Source organism: Mobula birostris, chromosome 21 (assembly GCF_030028105.1).
Source record: "Mobula birostris isolate sMobBir1 chromosome 21, sMobBir1.hap1, whole genome shotgun sequence".
NCBI classification, from domain to species: domain Eukaryota; kingdom Metazoa; phylum Chordata; class Chondrichthyes; order Myliobatiformes; family Myliobatidae; genus Mobula; species Mobula birostris.
In genome coordinates, this window is record NC_092390.1 from 42,696,282 (window position 1) to 42,714,715 (window position 18,434).

The 18,434-nt window shown below is 39.8% G+C and overlaps 1 protein-coding gene across 4 annotated transcripts in view; it reads right to left on the reverse strand.

Moving 5' to 3' along the window:
- Positions 1 to 662: 662 nt before the first annotated feature.
- The window catches only part of pwwp2b (PWWP domain containing 2B), a 73,421-nt gene continuing 55,649 nt past the window's right edge, over positions 663 to 18,434 (reverse strand). For 3 of the 4 annotated variants that reach the window (XR_011882720.1, XR_011882719.1, XR_011882716.1), the window contains one exon: positions 669 to 5,030. The gene's annotated coding sequence lies outside the window, so the exon portion shown is untranslated. Of the gene's footprint in view, positions 5,031 to 18,434 lie in introns of all 4 variants that reach the window. The other variant, XM_072239382.1, reaches the window with a different exon arrangement.

The window sequence follows — 18,434 nt, forward strand, 5'->3', positions numbered from 1 at the left end:
AGTGGATACCAAGCCTTATGGCTGCTCTCCTGTTGTGTTCGTCTTCATATCAGGAAGCAGTCAGCTCTGCAAATGCTTTCACTAAGAAAGTTATCTCTTAAAGATAATCACCTTAATGACCTTTAGGGCTACTCAGCAAGAACTCAGAACAAATCAAATTCCTTGTGACCTAGTAATCTTTGAAGTATAGACATACTGTAATTCCATACACAGAGCTAATAATAATATGCTGTAAATTGTGCTTTACATATAAATATGAACTCAGTAAAAAACTAAACTTATAGAAAATTCTTCTTGGTCACTGCTTTCAACTAGAGTGACGTAGACAAAGGAAGGTTGAAAAATACAGAGAAACTGAAATGACAGGAGCACTCAAAGGATGAGAGGATGTCAATTGTACTATCATGTTCAAGAGAGTTTAGCAAACATCCATGCACAAAAACATTTGCATCATTTTGTTGTGCATACTTGTTTAATGAAAATGATTCACCTTTTTCTCAATAGAAATCATGCACTTAAACATCTAAAGAGCAAATATCTGTAATAAAATTAACTATTGCAAGTAAAATAATACAACAGGTAATTGGCATTACAGCCAGCAAATTTCTGATATGTAGACATTGATGCAATTACATATTAAAACTTCAATCAAAATCTATACAAATGACCATATACTGCAGGTATATTTTGCATGTGCTACTTTACTATAAGAATATCATTATTAAAGATTAATAAATAATGGACAGTTTAGAATACTCTTAAACCTACCTTTCACTTCTGTTGTAAAATTATGTCCTTAGCAGTAAATGAAAATTTGGTAAATTTGTAATTAATAGCTGCTGCTCCCCACATACAATTTGCACAGAACACCAATGCAGAGCATGTATCAAGTTCAAGTTCAGTTTATTGTCATTCAGCCATACACATGTATACAAAATGTTCCTCTGGACCAAGGTGCACAACACGGTATATATACAGTAACTCACACACACTACACATAAAGTTACATTACCACAAATAAATTAACAAATAATAAGGTGCATGTACATACAAGTTAAAAAGTAACAGTATAATGCTACTGGCACTTCAAATGTGATGAGCCCTGGGTGGTAGCAGGGAGCTCAGTAGTCTTGTAGTTTGGGGGAAGAAGCTGTTTCTTGTCCTAACAGTTCTTGTCCGAATCCTAAGGTAGGTAGGGGTCAAAGAGATTGTTGGACAAATGGGAGGGGTCTCTGATAATGCTAAGCGCTCTGTGTACGCAGCGCTCCTGATAAATATCTCTAATGAGTGGAAGATAATGATGATCTTCTCAGCAGTCCTTGCAATCCTTTGTAGGGACTTACATTAGGTGCCTTGCAATTCCCATACCAGACAGCGATGCAGCTGGTCAGGGTACTCTTGATGGTGCTGCTGTAAAAAACTGGTTAAAATGGGCCGGGTAGGAGTAGTGGAGCCTCACTTACCTCAATCTCCTCAGGAAGTGGAGATGCTGTGCTTTCTTGACCAAAGAGGGTGTTGAGGGGCCGAGAGGGACCATTATTTGCACTCCCAGCAACTTGGTGCTCCTAATGCTCTCCATGGAGGAGCTGTGCATGTGCAGTGAGGAGTGGTCAGACTGCTCCTTCCTAAAGTCCACAGTTATCTCTTTGATCTTGTCTACGTTGAGACTCAGGTTGATGTGCATGCACCATTCTGCCAGCTACTCTACCTCCTCTCTGTATGCCATCTCATCGTTATTGTTGATGAAGTCAACCACCGTTGTGTCATCAGCAAACTTGATGATTCAGTTCGGACTGGATCTCGCAAGGCATATGTCAGCAGTGGGCCGAACATGCAGCCCTGGAGAGCGCCAGTGATCGGTGTGACAGAGCTAGAGATGTTTCACCTAGATGGACTGACTGTGGTCTTTCTGTCAAGAAGTCCAGGATCCAGTTACAAAGAGAAGTGTTGAAACCCAATGAGGACAGTTTACCCACCGGCTTCTGAGGGGTGATTGTATTATACGCCGAGCTGAAGTCAATAAACAGCATTATGGCATATGAGGCACCATGTTCCAGGAGGGACAGGACAGAGTGGACTATGGCATCCTCAGTGGACTGATTTCAGCAATAAGCAAACTGAAAAGAGCGCAGTGTAGCAGGAAGATGGGATTTAATGTGATCCATAACCAGCTGCTCAAAGTACATTAATGTTGAGGTCAGTACCACGGTAGTGATTGAGGTAGGACACTATTGGCCTCTTGGACACCAGGATGATAGTGGCCACCTTGAAGCCTGATGGGACACTGGTCTGTTCAAGAGAGATGTTGAAGATGTCTGTTAGAACCTCCGTTAACTGGGCTGCATAGTCCATCAGCACCTGGCCGGGTATGTCATTCTACCCTGCAGCGTTACTTGGGTTGACTCTGGCTAGGGGCTTGAGCTATGGCAGGACAAAATGCCTGCTCCTCAGGGGGAAAAGGGAGCCTTCCTCGCTGGCACATTGTTCCGTGCATCAAACTGAGTGTAAAAGACATTCAGCCTATCAGGAAGAATATTTAATATGATATATTAAATAAGATAAAAGATGATTGATACCTTTCAGAATGGGATTACTTTGTTCTATTGTGAATATGTTACTTCAAAAACTGATTATCTGATTGTCACTTACTTTAGTGTTATTATAATAAACCATTTCATTCACTATAATCTTCACCCACCTATCATCAGAACCTAATGCTCCACTGATCAACAGTCCTATTGAGCCTGTCCTAAGCACCATCTGCTCAGTATATATAGGTCATATAAAACATTGAAATTTCACCAAGACTCATTGTCATGCCTCCTCATCACAATTATGGTTTCATTGCAATAAAACCTTGGAAATTTCTTGCTTAATAAATTTTTTTTTAGCATAATCTTTGCTAGTCCTGCTGAAGTGTGCAAAATTGTTAGAGGGAGCAACATGGTAAACATGGCAGGAATGGTTTCTCTGGCTGAGAGATCTAGAAATAAGGGTCATTGACCTAAGGGTCAAGGAGAAATTCCTTTGCCCAGAGGGTTGTGGATCACTGGATTTCTCCCCCCCTGGACAGCTCAGTCACTGACCGTATTTGAAACTGAGATTGATAAATTGTTGGGTAATAGGGGAAGCAAAGGATATGAGAACATGATGTTGAGCTAGAATATCTGGCATGATTTCATTGAATCGCAAAGCAGGCTTGAGAGACCCAATGGTCTAATCCTGCTCATATTTTATTTTTAATTCCTCAAAACACATCTGTTTGGCAACCTCACCACAAAAAGAATATCTAGTTCTTATTACATCATTCACAGCAAGAACTTAGTGTGTGTGAACTGGCTCTAATGCTACATTTTGAGAACTCTCCATTGTCTGTAAAGCCCTTCAGCACGTCATGAGTTTATGGAGGAAAGTATAGAAATGTTTGCTCTCTACTAGTTTTCCTTCTTTTGCTTGAGTTGAATGACTACTGTTGCTGGCGCTTCTCCGCAGAAGACTAAGGAGCTCCGAGCCAGTGATGAATTCCACATGTGCATCAGGCAAAAGAATCCCACAACAATTGGTGAAATGTATTCTCCACTATTTGCTAAACCCTCTTGAATTTGGTCAAGCTCATCGCACAATAGTTAGCACAGCACAGGTACAATGTTTTGATGTTGGTTCACCCCAACACTGCTGGTTTTTAACACATTATTCTCTACTGAATTGTTTTAGGTTTTTGTACATCTCAGCATACATCAGAGCAGTTGTGATTTATTTGAACAAAAACTCTTCAAGGGATGTAACATTACACAGTGCAACAAACCTACTCCAATTACTTGAGGATGTTGCTACTGAGGGAATATTGCACAGATGGAAGACAGGACATGAGTATGCTCCTGGATGGTCTGGTGCAGATTGATGCTCTCAGAAGGCATGTACCTTGTGCATGGGGGCCACAGTGATTTTTCAGCAGGCAGCTGCCAGGGTTCTCTGCAAGAATACGAGTGCAGTTTTTGATGGAGGAACTTTTATCAGGGAGGCCATGAGTACTGGATTTAAAAACAATTACATCCCCAAGCCCATGAGGCTGATCAACATCTCCACCCATTAACCCACCCCACCACTGCATCCATGTCAGCCACTCCTCTCCACAGCACCTCAGCACCCTTCATTCCCCCATGCACTGCCTCTTTACTTGTACACTGTGTTTTATAGGATTGCTGCTCTATTTATTGTGTTTTTATGCTGCATTGGATTTGGACTAACAACCATTTTGTTCTCATATTCGTGCATTGAAGAATGACAATAAACAATATTGAATCCTTATGGAATGTCTGGGTCTGTGCTCCCTGCTTCTAAGCTAAACAAAGATAAAGACTTCTCTTGAGTTTGAAGTTTAACTGCCCTCTGTACTGCAACACTGAGCAGCAAAATGTGGAATAGCGCCAAGATCAGCAGTGGTTGGCTGGAGTGATTTTTGGCTGAGGAAGCAGAGACTAAGTATGACCTCGACCTCTGATGGAAAAAAAATTTCAGGCATGTAATTTACATTTAAGATTGAAGGTGGTCAGAGATTTCAGTGATGCCAGGCAATACATACTTCAGTCTTAGCACTTTAAATTGTATTGTTGCAGGGCAACAGGATTAGTAAAGCTTGGTCACTCTGTGAGCAGATTATTATCATACAGATGATGAAACTGCTGTACTGAACTGGTATTGACAGCATACTGGATAACGTGGCAAGGGAGAAAACAAATCTTGCCAAATGTACCAGGAGAGGCATTTCCCAGCAGGCTCTAAGGCACCGAGAAATGTGCCTGACATTCCTTACTCCATGTTAACTTGAACATTATCAGTTCGATGGAACTGTTCGAACAGGTTTCTATCCAGAGATCTCTGTCTTGACAGCAGAACTCTTCACTCAGTCAGCCCTCCACTGCCGTGTCTCAGCGCTGATAGTTGTTGATCTCAGTGTTGATTCCCGGAAAAGTCTGAGCAAGTGATATTGCATCTACAGGTATTGTCAGCATCCAGGCAAGCAAAAGGATCTAAAATAAAAAGTGGACAAATGGAAAGAGTCAGCATAGAATGGGAAGGATAATCTGCAGCAGAGAATGTCAATGCAATGCATCAGAAGGCTGTCATGCCATGTAGATGTTTAGACCAAAACACATTCTCCCCAGTGCCATTATTTTCCAATGTATAAATTACCAGGTATGGCAGGATCTCCTAATTATAACTTTGTGGATCATTTATTCAAAATAATGCACAAGTCCCTGCCATAATTTCATCTAAAGTGATCTCTCCTTTAAAGTCTTCCAAAGTTGTGCTGATGATCATAAAGTGTTTGTTTCAACTTTATATGATGTGGTGAACACAGCTGCTGTAAGTCCGGAAATGAGAAATGTTTTCTTTCCCAACCATTGAACATTCAGTGCCTTATTGAGGGTGATTGTGGTTTTACATACTATATCCTCAGCAAGCAACATACTTTCTTTTTCGCAGCAAGGAACTAGAGAATTTCAAATCTGCTTTAACTTTTATCTGATACTCCAGCTGTACCACAACTTTCCTATCGACACCATATTCAGTAACAGAATAAAATCAAATTTATGGCTAATGAGACTGCCTACCAGAAGCATTCAGCCAACATTTCCACATATGCTCACTCATTGAAAAAGTACTTGGCAGCTGTTGAAGTACTATTTACATGTGAAACTTTCAGAACTGTGACTTGTTTGTAGTACTCAAGAAGGCTTTGCTCTTCTCAAAAATGAGAGAGCGAAGGCACGTGTGTATAGTTAGCGCTCATTCTAATCTCTCAAGATCTTTTACTGCTTCATTATGCGAGGTAGTGTGACTGAAGTTGTATTGGTTTCTTTATCTCCCTGCACTGCTACAAAATATGCAAACAGATTATTGATTCATATATGCATAAAAGACAATAAAAAAAATTAAGCATACAGATATGCTGACACGATGTTTAACCTAAACATTTGCTCAGCCAATGGATTTAAAGGTTAACTTGGTCATGACATTACACATTTAAAATTAATACTGAAACCCTTCTGGAAAGGAAAATGTATTTTTAAAAGATTTAAAATCCTCCAAATTTGAATTTATCTTTCATGAATTTTACATGGACACAATGATGGGGGAATGACTTCAATAATGGTGGAGGAAATTGCTTGTGTTTTCTTCTTGCCTGTCAATCACAACACTGTAATTGCACAGCAACATCTGAAACTGAATTAATGAGATTCCTAATACAATAAAATGTCAGGATACATTTTCCATGAACAACTCTGTAAATACAATACAGTGAAAACCTTTGCCTTCTCACTAGCACTCCAAATGAAGGCAAAATGAACTTGTAGTGGTCATGCAGGTTGCTTATGAACTCCTGCAGTGATCCATTAACAAGCAGGGAAGCTGTCTCCAGTTGGCAGATGAGATCTCATGCAAAAGAATAACTCCAGCTGTGGTTTAGGAAGAAGACTTAATTTTCCTAGTAGCAATGCCTTATTTGGATGGCAGAGTGGGGGAATGATAGCACTGACAAAAATGTTCAGACGGATTCTACTTAGCTTTGCTTTTTGGTCTGAAGCTGCCCCATCAGAGCCTGACAAGACACAAGTACATGTGCTGGGTTCAGATTGCGTCAGATATGGAAAAGAAATGAAATCCTCATGTTCTGTCCAGCATTGGATTTATTATGGATGGATCGGGTCGTGATTTAGAGCAGATCCCTGATAAGTTGTGACCTGCAACTAGTGGACGTCTAGACCGGCTACAGTAATGCCTGGCATTGTGAACTTCAGTCTGAATGCTGTTTGCAGAATTTGTTTCTTTCTCTCTCTCTCTCTCTGTACACTGGGTATTTGACAGTCTTCCTTTGCTTTTAATGTATTGGGGTTCTTTGTTTTGTGGCAGTCTGTGAGGACACTATTTTCAAGGTTGTATAATTTTCATAATAAAATGTACTTTGAAAGACAATACCACCAGAAGTTGATTAACATTACATGCATTTCCCTTATTAGTGGCTTATCAATGGAGTTATGAGTGTCTGTTAATTGACAAATAGCAATGTTTTCTGAATGTGAAAAGCTGTAAGTGTACTCCATCAAACTCGTCGTATCCATTGTCTCCAACTCGGTTTCTCCTCCACACATAGCTTGAAAGACACTTGGCCACAGAACTCATTAGCCTTTAGAGCCTCACACAAAGTACAAAATACCCAATATTCGTGTGTACCTAACTCAAGATCACTCTAATCACCCAAGAGTGAGATAGTAATGATATGTCTAATCAGAAAGTACATTTATATTCTGGTCAAATGTGAGCCTTATTCTCTCAGAAAAATTATTGTTGACCACTATAAACTTTCACTTTTATTTCTCCATCTTTTTCATTCCTCTCTTGCTCCCACCATCATTTCCCTTACGTTATTTCATTTACTATACATGATTTAAGTATTCTCATTTCTACCTCCTAATTCAGATTTTGTTCCCTTAATGTCTCACCTGTGTACACTTGTTACTTGACTATATGGGCGCCACGCTAAAAAAAGAAATCTGGTAATCATAAAATGGCCTCAATGGTTCACAGAACTTAAAGGTAGCTTTCCGGTGAAGAATGCCAGTAAGACCATAAGACAATAGAGCAGATTGAGACTATTCTGCCAGTTGATCATGGCCGACTTATTTTCCCTCTTTCCCTATTCTCCTGCTTTCTCCCTGCTTCCTTTGACATCCTTACTAATCAAGAATTTATCAACCTTCATTTTAAATATACCCAATAAATTGGCTTCCACAGCTGTTTGTGGCAATGAATTTCACAGCCAGCAACACCACCACAGATAGAAATGTGATTGTGTTTACACTACTGAACGTGACCCCAGTATACATTTTTTATGCATTGTTATTAGTAGATATTGTCTTCATATCAGAAACCATGTTCATAAAAAGCCAGACTTAAAATTATCAAATGGCCAGGTTAGTGAACATTAATTGCCGTAACCACAAGTACTAACTCACTACTTGGTAGTGACTTAGAAATTGACAGCAATAACCTACAACATACACAGCTGATGAACAAGGTGCAAAAATTAAAATAACCTAATTTCCTCATTTTACAAAAATATCTTTATCATGTGTGATTTGAGATACTTGGCATAAAGTAATGAGATCAGTTTGTGCAGTAGAACTTAAAGCTGTTAAAACAATGAGTCAGGCATAACTTTTAGCCATAATTACATGGTCAAAAATCAAAAATATTTTTTAGATGAACAGCTTTTGAAAGTTGCACTTACAGGCAACTTTCAAACAGCATGCATCTCAAGGTGAAGAAATACAAATATCCAACCAAATTTACATTTTAAATAAGCACGCCACACAGAAGTTTTACAAAATGTTGTCATAATTTCAACTGCGGCTCGGTTACTCACTCATTGCCATCATAAAAAGGTGATTTTTTTTTTTGCAAATTTCATACTTAAGGATGTAGCCTGCGAATGTAGTCAGACTGTTTAGGGTAATACAGGTCTTTCAGAATTACTGTCCCCTCTTCTCCTAAGTGGATAGGATAGGTTCCATGGGTTACTTAAAAAAAAACAAAGATCACCTTTGGTATTTTGGCCAATACTGATCCCTCAATAAGCCTCACTCGTTTAATTAGCTGGTTTTCATCATGTTGTTAATGAGAACTTGCAGTGGACAAACTACTTGCCATGCTTCCTATGTTAAGATCTGTTTACTATCAGGACAGTTGCTGGCAGATACTTCTATGATAGTGAGGTTCTTTGTGCCATCAATATACTAGTCAGCTTTAATTGACTATTCCTATCATTACAGCATGCCATGGTCGGAAAATAGCAGTAAATTGGAACAGATATGAACTTAATTTACAAAGGAAGCACAAATTCTTACAATGAGTAACCTGAAGGCCAGGGGACTGAATTGCTATGTTCGGTAATTTTGAAAGCATTTACTTTGCAAGTTTGTTTACCCATTTATGGTCAAGGCTGCTTTGTTACCAAGGAGACAGTCTGCACTGTTTCTGTTAGTGCAGTCAATATTTATGAGAAATGTGATTACAGACATTAAAAATCGATGAAAGTGTAACAGATTGGCAATTTCAAAGGTGTCATTAGACAAGTACATTTAAGAACAAAGTTTTAGACCTTGCTTTTGCAGTTTATTGTAATATGTGTACAATGATTTTTAATCTTAATATAAAAAGATAATTTATTTGAGAGATAGAAGAGCAGAACAGCTCAAAAATCACAAATGCTGTTAGGTACAGTTGCATGCTTAATACATTAATTCTGTGGGCTATTTTGAACAAAGGAATTAACCCATTTATTTATAGGTACAGTAAGTATGTTGTTAAAATTAAGGACAGACGAATGTCATATTCAAATATTGCACATTGATCCAGCAACAATAGTGTCCAGCTTCAAATGCCTGAAATGCCACACGAGCCAAATGTTTTTAATACAGGCGCCTTAAAAAAGTGTGGATTCTTTGCTAGAAAATAACTCATGTTTCTTCCCCCCTACCTTACCCTTCCTCAAACTCTTGAATTAAAATAAGTCAATAACAATTATAGTAAGTGACTATTTTAAAACAGTTATGTAAATATTTTAAGTTAAATTATTTTTGTTTTGAATGCCAATAAGCACCAGAATGTTAAAAAATACAGGGTAATGAACATTTCCTGTGCTTTTATTTTATTTTACTGTTTGCACTTGTCTCAAGCAGAATCTCAGTATATCATAATTTCCGTATCTGGTGAAAACTGCATTTTGTGCCACTTTTGAATTTGAATAAAATTGTGGGTATGCTTCTGGTCTAGAAGCATATCACTACATACTACATTTTTGCTCTATGTAGTATAAAATAGCTCAGGACTGTGTTTCACATATTAGCTCTCTAGGCCTCAGTAGCTTTAAAGAAAATCATTTTGCTTTCATCTCCACTTTTTGAATTTAGTGGACACTGCACTGAAATCTCACAATAGCAATTTTTTTTCAAAAAATAAATATGTATATGTAACTTAAAGCTGTTCACCCTCTCGGCCCCAGATCCATTGATGTCAGTAGGGGATAGCCTGTCTCCATTGCCTTATTATTATTTGAGATTAGGCCAATCAGTGTAGTGTCATCAGCAAATTTAATTAGCAGACTGGAGCTGTGGGTGGCGACACAGTCATGGATATACAGGGAGTAAAGGAGGGGGCTTAGTACACAGCCCTGAGGGGCACCCATATTGAGGGTCAGAGGGGCAGAAGTGAGGGAGCCCATTCTTACTATCTGTCGGCGATCTGTCAGTAAGATCAGGATCTAGCTACACAAGGCAGGGTGAAGACCGATGTCTCTGAGCTTCATCTCGAGCCTGGAGGGAATTATGCTGTTGACTGCTGAACTGTAGTCCAACAACAACATTCTCACATAAGTATCCTTCTTCGCCAGGTGTGTAAGGACAATGTGTAGAGCTGTGGCTATTGCATCATCTGTCGATTGGTTGTGTTGGTAGGTGAACTGTAAGGGGGTCCAGTGTGGGTGGGAGCATGCTGCAGGTGTATTCCTTGACCGTCCTCTCAAAGCATTTGCTTGTTATTGAGGTGAGTGTGACAGGACGCTAGGTGTTCAGACATGTTACCTTGGTCTTTTTAGGTACTGGAACAATGGCGGATATTTTGAAGCAGGAGGGCACTCTACATTTGGAGAGGGAGAGATTAAAAATGTCTGTAAACACACCTGCCAGTTGTGTTGCAAACATCCTGAGTACTTGCTCTGGGATACCGTCCGATCCCACAGCCTTGTGACTGTCCACTCTTTGGAAACACCTGCGTACTTCGACCTCAGAGATTACCAAGCTGCCGGTCGCTTCAGCAGCTCTCCTCAGGGGCTCAGTATTGGCAGCATCAAATCGAGCGTAAAAAAGATTTAGCTCCTCTGGCAGAAAGGCAGCAATCGTTCCTCCCTTAGTTTAAGTGTAATTACGAAGAAAGCACAGCAGCACCTCTACTTCCTTAGGAGCTTACGAAGATTCAGCATGACATCTAAAGCTTCAATAGATGTGTAGTGGAGAGTATATTGATTGGCTACATCACAGCCTGGAATGGAAACACCAATGCCCTTGAACGGATATGACCCCAGTCTATCATAGGTAAGGTCCTCCTCACCACTGAGCAGTTCTACACAAAATGTTATCACAGGAAAGCAACTGGTTGAATTCACAAATTGGTACAGTCTTCCATTGATTTTATTAGGGTTATTATTCTATAATATTATAGACTTATTGAGTATGGCCTGCAAGAAAATGAATCTCAGGAGTGTATATGGTGACAATTGTTTGTGTGTTACTAGTTTACGCAGAATGTGCTTGTCTATTAATGTAACTTAGATGAAGATCAGACAGCATTTTACGAGCAAATAATGCAAAAAAACAGGTAAATGCAAGAGGTTCACAAACTTTATCTTGCAAGTGTATGTACCTTGATAAAAAATTTATTTTGTACTTGCATTCCTTGATCTGAAAGGCTGTTCTTGCAGGCCCTTAAATAGTGGTACAACTTCAGAAGACCCCGCTGTGGAACTCCCTGGAACCGTTCAGCCAACAAGAAAAGCCTTTATCATTTATCACAGCCATCAAAGATTTAAGGTTTTTGAATGTCTCTAATATGCAGTAGCTTTTAATCACTACTACAAATAAACTATCTTGAAAAATGAATCAAAAAAGTTAAGCAAAACAAATAACTTAGAACACAAACTCCAGAGCTCTACAATCTTCAAAGAAATGCATAGGTTTAAGGATCATGCAGCGGGTCTAACCCAGTGTGGCTTGATAGAGCAAAGTCCCCTGTGTAAATGCAGGGGAATCTCAGCAAGTTTCCATCCCAAAACTTACAGGTAATGCTCCAAGAAATACCAGCAACTCCACAGGGAACTGTTGTCACAATCCAATGAAACTCAAATTAGCATACCTACTATTCTACCATTAGGTTTGCTGAGAACAAACCTGGAGACAACAGTGGAATATAGAATCAATATCTTAAAATGCTAATAATTAGAAATCCTTTAGTGTAAAATCTTGTATTGAAATGGTGTTCACATGAAACCCTGCGGTCTGGTTTAAAGCTTTGGAAGAGCAATATTTTCCAGACTCACAATGTGCCATGTGCCCTCTGTATATCACATGCACAATAGGCCCAAGGTTGTAAACGATGCACAAACTTTGCTGGATCATGACCAGGGAACAGCTGCTTGAACTAATAAGACTGGTCTGTGCCCATCTGTCCTAGAGTAGCAGACGGTAATGGAGATGAACCAGAAATTAAAGTCATTGGGGGTGGAGGAAGACCCAGATGTTTAGGGTCCCTTGGCAATAAAGAATTCAGAGGCTTACCTAACAGCTGGATGACCTTCGACCACCTGGGAGGAAACATAACCAATTCCACCCAGCTAGGAAAGGACCCTTTAACAAGCCTTTATTTTCTAGTTAGGGCCTGCTCTTATAGTCAAACCATGTATTATTCATACATCTGTGTCACAATTTTGCTAAGGTGACATTAATCATATGTTGTACATTAACTGACATTATGGCTTTGTGCCCAGAGATCTTTATCGCTCGTCCTTCCTGAATTTATTCACATACTTATCTTACATGCAAAAACAACATTGATCATATCTGAGTGGGAAGAGTATAACTTGGTGAACATTTGACAGTAGTTCATATCAATTACTTAAAGCCTGGAACATACACAAATTATACTGAGAAAGATTATGTGGATTTTACTTAAGGTTTGAAAAGAGAATGTTTCTGAAAATCTTCAGAGATCTGTTAAAAAGATGTTCTGATTGCTGTTGCTAATGAAATATTTATTAAATATTTATAGTGACACAGAATCTCTTCTTTTCAGATCTTACCACGTCAACTCAGAAATATTTAATGTTCAATCTGGGCCACCCAGGGCAATACAGCTTTGCAATTCACTGAACCACATCAGGGTCATTATAAATTATATTTGCAAGATAAACCGTCTGTGGTCCCCTGCACTGTTTCAATGAGACCTAATGTAAACATGAGGAAAAACACCCACCTTCTCTGTGCACAACCAGATGCAATATTGAATGCTTTTTATCGGTATCCGAATTAGCCATTTCTACCAATTATCCATCTATGATTTTAGCTCTGTTTTAAAAAAAAAAGTCACAGAAGTACAGCACAGAAACAGGCCCTTTGGCACCATCTAGTCCATGCCCAAACTATTTAAACTGCTTGCTCCCATTGGCCTGTACTGGGACTGTAGCTCTCTATATCCCTACTATCCATGTACCTATTCAAATTTCTCCTAAACGTTGAAATCGATCATGTGCTGGCAGCTCATTCCACACTCTCATGACCTTCTGAGTGAAAAAATTCCCCTTAAACTTTTCACCTTTAACCCATGACCTCTGGTTATAGTCCCACGAACCTCAGTGGGGAAAAACCCTATCTATACCCCTCAATTTTGTATACCTCTATTTTCTCTCTATAAATGCAGCCTAATCTGGTGGGTATGTTTCACAGCCCTGCTAATAGCAACACATAATACAGAGAAAGAGAAACATTATCACCCTCTAATTGCATACTAGCCCATGTGACCTGATCTCACTCTATCACTGGTATTCTTCATCCTATTCATTTTGCCTAGTGCCCATACTAGGCTGTAATGCAACTCAAGAACAAGATCGCAAGGGGTGACAGAGGATCGTACACTTAGCCAGCTTCAGCATGGGCATCATTGAGAACATCTTTAAGAGACGGTGCTTCAAGAAAGTAGCATCCATCACTGAGGACCCTCGTCATCTGGGATATGCCTTCTTCTTGTTACTGGGAGGAGCCTGAAGATCCACACTCTGATTCAGAAACAGCTTCCTCCCCTCTGCTGTGAGATTAGTCAATGGTGAATGAAGCCAGGAACACTACCTCACTAGTTATTTTGTAATTTATATTAATTTTATGTCTTTACACTGTATTGCTGCCCCAAAACAACACATTTCACGTCTATAGAATTCCCTTTAAGGAAATTATGCTGAGTTTGACCTACCTTATCTTGTGTCAGAAACCTCAAGTAGACTGCTAACATCTTGCCAACCACTGAAGTAAGGCTACCTGGCCTGATTAATTTCCTAATTTTTGCCCCCCCCCTTCTTAAAGAGTATAGTGAGATTGGCAATTTTCCAGTCCTGTGGAACCAGTTCAGAATCTAGTGATTCTTGAAAGATTATTACTAGTGCCTTCACGATCTCTTCACAGCTCCCTCCTTCACAGAACCCTGGGATTCTGGTCCAGGTGACATTTACCTTCAGATCTTTGAGCCCCACAAGCACCACCTTCTCAGCAATGGGAACTGCACTCACTCTGCCCCTTGACAATCTCACATTTCTGGTATGTTGCTGGTGCCTTCCACAATGAACACTGATGCGAAAAGTAACACCATTACTACCTCTCTAGTGTCTTTTCCCAGCGATCTGATGTCCATTCTTGCCTCTTTTACTCTTTACATATCTGAAAAAAAACTTTTGGTATCCTCTCATTGGCTGGCTTACTTTCATATTTCAGCTTTTCTCTCCTTACTGCTGTGTTATTTGCCTTCTATTAGATTTTAAAAACTTTCCAATCCTCCAGCTTCCCACTAATTTTTGGTATATTATATGCCCTCTCTTTTGCTTTTATGCTGCCTTTGACTTATCTGCTGGCAAAATGGTCTCATTCCCTCTTTAGAATGCTTCTACTTTGCAATGAATCGATCCTGCATCTTCCATTACTCAGACACCCCAGCATTACTACTCTACTGTCATTCCTGCTAGTGACTGCTTCAAATCAAAATTGGCCAGCTCCTCTCTTATGACTCCATAGTTACTTTTACTCAATTGTAATCCCAATACATTCGATTTTAACTTCTCTCTCTGAAAGTGCAGGACAAATTCTATCAAATAATGATCACCACATCTCAGGGTTCCTTAACCTTAAGTTTCCTTTTTTAAAAAAAATTATATTATATCCACACTCATTGGCTACTTTATCAGGTTTATCTGCTGGTTAATACTACTCTCTAGTCAGACAATCATGTGGTAGCACTACAATGCATAAAAGCATGCATATATTGTCAAGAGATTCAGTCGTTGTTCAGACTAAACATCAGAATGGGGAAGAACTGTGATCTGAGTGACTGACTGCATGAATGTTGGTGCCAGATGGGGTGGTTTGAGTATCTCAGAAACTGTTTACTTCCTGTGATTTTCACCAACAGTAATCTCAAGTTTAGAAAGAATAGTGCAGAAAACTTAAAAGCATCCAGTGAGCAGCAGTTCTGTGGGCAAAAACACTTTGTTAATGAAAGAGAATAGGTAGACTGGTTCAAGCTGCCAGGAAAGCGACTGTAACTAAAATAACCATATGTTACAACAGAGGTGTGCCGTAGAGCATCTCAGAACACACGTGTCAAACCTTGAAGAGGCTGGACGACAGCAGTAGAAGACCATGCCAGGTTCCTCTGCTGTACGTAATGATATACTCAAAGGCTGCTAACAAAAATTTACGTATCAGTTAATGACCTAGATAACAGATTTGATGGTGCTGTGACAAAGCTTGTGGATGATACGAAGACAGGTGGAGGGTCAGCTAGCATTAAGGAAGCATGAAGTCTGCAGTGTGACTTGGACAGATGAGGACTGTGAATAAAACTGGCACATGGAATACAACATAGGGAAGTATAGTCATGCACTTTGATAGAAGGAATGAAGGCACAGACCATTTTCTAAACTGGAATCAGAATCAGGTTTATTATCACTGGCATGTGTCGTGAAATTTGTTAACTTAGCAGCTGCAGTTCAATGCAATACATAATACAGAAGAAAAAACAAAAAATAATAAATAGATAAATCAAGTACATATATATGTATATTGAATAATTAAAAATCGTGCAAAAAACAGAAATAATATATTAAAAAAGTGAGGTAGTGTCCCAGGGTTCAATGTCCATTTAGGAATCGGATGGTAGAGGGGTGTTCCTGAATCGCTGAGTGTGTTCCTTCAGGCTTCTGTACCTCCTACCCGATGATAACAGTCAGAAAAGGGCATGCCCTGGGTGCTGGTGGTCCTTAATAATGGAAGCTGCCTTCCTGAGACACCGCTCCTTGAAGATGTCCTGGGTACTTTGTAGGCTAGTACCCAAGATCGAGCCGACTAAATTTACAACCCTCTGCAGCATCTTTTGGTCTTGTGGAATAGCACCCCCCTGACCATCCCCATACCAGAGAGTGAGGCAGCCTGTTAGAATGCTCTCCACGGTACATCTATAGAAGTTTTTGAGTGCATTTGTTGACACACCAAATTTCTTCAAACTCCTAATTAAGTATAGCTGCTATCTTGCCTTCTTTCTGACTGCATCGATACGTTGGGGCCAGGTTAGATCCTCTGAGATCTTGACATCCAGGAACTTGAAACTGCTCACACTCTCCCCACTTCTGATCCCTCAATGAGGATTGGTATGTGTTCCTCTGTCTTACCCTTCCTGAAGTCCACAATCAGCTCTTTCGTCTTACTGACGTTGTGCCAGGTTATTGCTGCGACACCACTCCACTAGTTGGCATATCTCGCTCCTGTACACCCTCTCGTCACTGTCTGACATTCTACCAACAATGGTTGTATCATCATCAAATTTATAGATGGTATTTGAGCTGTGCCTTGTCACACAGTCAGAGAGTAGAGCAGTGGGCTAAGCACACACCCGAGGTGCACCAGTGATGGTCGTCAGTGAGGAGATGTTATCACCAATCTGCACAGATTGTGGTCTTCTGGTTAGGAAGTCGAGGATCCATTGGCAGAGGGAGCAAATTCAGAAATCGGAAGTACAAAGGGACTTAGGAAACCTAGTGCAGGAGGCCTTAAAATTTAATTTGCAGGTTGCGCCGATAGTAAGGAAGGCAAATGAATGTTAGCATTAATTTCAAGAGGGCTAGAATATAAAAGCAAGGACATAATACTGAGGCTTTATAAGGCATCAGTCAGACCACATATGGAGTATTCTGAGGAGTTTTGGGTCCCATATACAAGAAGGGGGATGTGCTGGCATTAGAGATAATCCTGTGAATGAAAGGGTTAACTTATGCAGAGCATTTGATAGCTCTGGGCCTGTACTCATTGGAGTTCAGAAGAATGAGGGGAGAAATCTCATTGAAACCTGCCAAATATTGAAAGGCCTAACAAAGTGGACATGCAAAGGATGTTTCCGGTGGTGGAGGATTCTAGAACCAGAGCACAGCCTCAAAATACAATAAACTCACTCTAGAACAGAGATAAGGAGAAATTTCTTTAACCAGAGGGTGGTGAATCTGTGTAATTTATTGCCACAAACGACTGTGAAGGCAAAATCATTGGGTATATTTAAAGTGGAGGTTGATAGGTACTTAATTAGTAAGGATGTCAAAGGTTATGGGGAGAAGCCAAGAGAAAGGAGTTGAGAGGGCAAGTAAATCAGCCATTCAAATAGCAGCACAGATTCAATGTTCCAAATGGCCCAAATCTACTCCTGTCATGGTCATTTAAGAAAAGTGACAATAAATGTGATTCTGATTCTGTGCACTACCTTCTATGGCAATTTAAAATTCTTTTTTAAAATCTCTTTTCTGTTCTGACATAGGGCTTCAGACCTAAAACAATAACTGGAGAAACAAGAGAGACTGCAGATATTGGAACCTGAAGCAGTTTTCTGGAGAAACTCAGTGGGATAAGTGGCATCAGTGGGGAGGTGGGAGGCTTGGGTTAAAACACTACTTTGGGGCTGAAGCTGGGTTTTGACCCAAAATGTCAACAAGTCCTTTCCTCCCCACAGTTGTTGCTCAACTTGCTCCGTTCCTCTAGTGGGCTGAAACAATAGCCATTCCTCTTTCTACAAATGTTGCCTGACCTACTGAGTTCTGCCAGCCTTTTCTGCTCTCATTTCAGATTCCAGTAAATGCAATTTTATTTTCGATTTTCAGACTCACTCCAGCTGTGCATCATGTGTACTACATTTTTGAAGTAATTTTCCCTAAAGCAATAGTACAAGCAATTTATTCAGCATGCAAAATTTCCAGCTAGTTGCCTTTCAACTTGAGATTACTAGCACTGATGAAAGAAATTTAATTTTAAAAAATGCCCTTCAGGTTTGAATCCAGAGTTTCATTTTGGGCCCCTGTTTCTCGTCTTCTCTGGACTTAAAAGTTGTACATATTATTTAAATGGAGGAAGCTAGAAACATGATTACTGCAATAGTTACAGAATGTACGGTGTAATGGTAATCAATTACAACTTCAGGACCAAATTAACAGTTCAGGCTGAGATCCTTCATCAGGACTCACGAAGGGTCTCAACCTGAAACTTCCACTGTTTACTCTTTTCCATAGATGCTGCCTGGCCTGC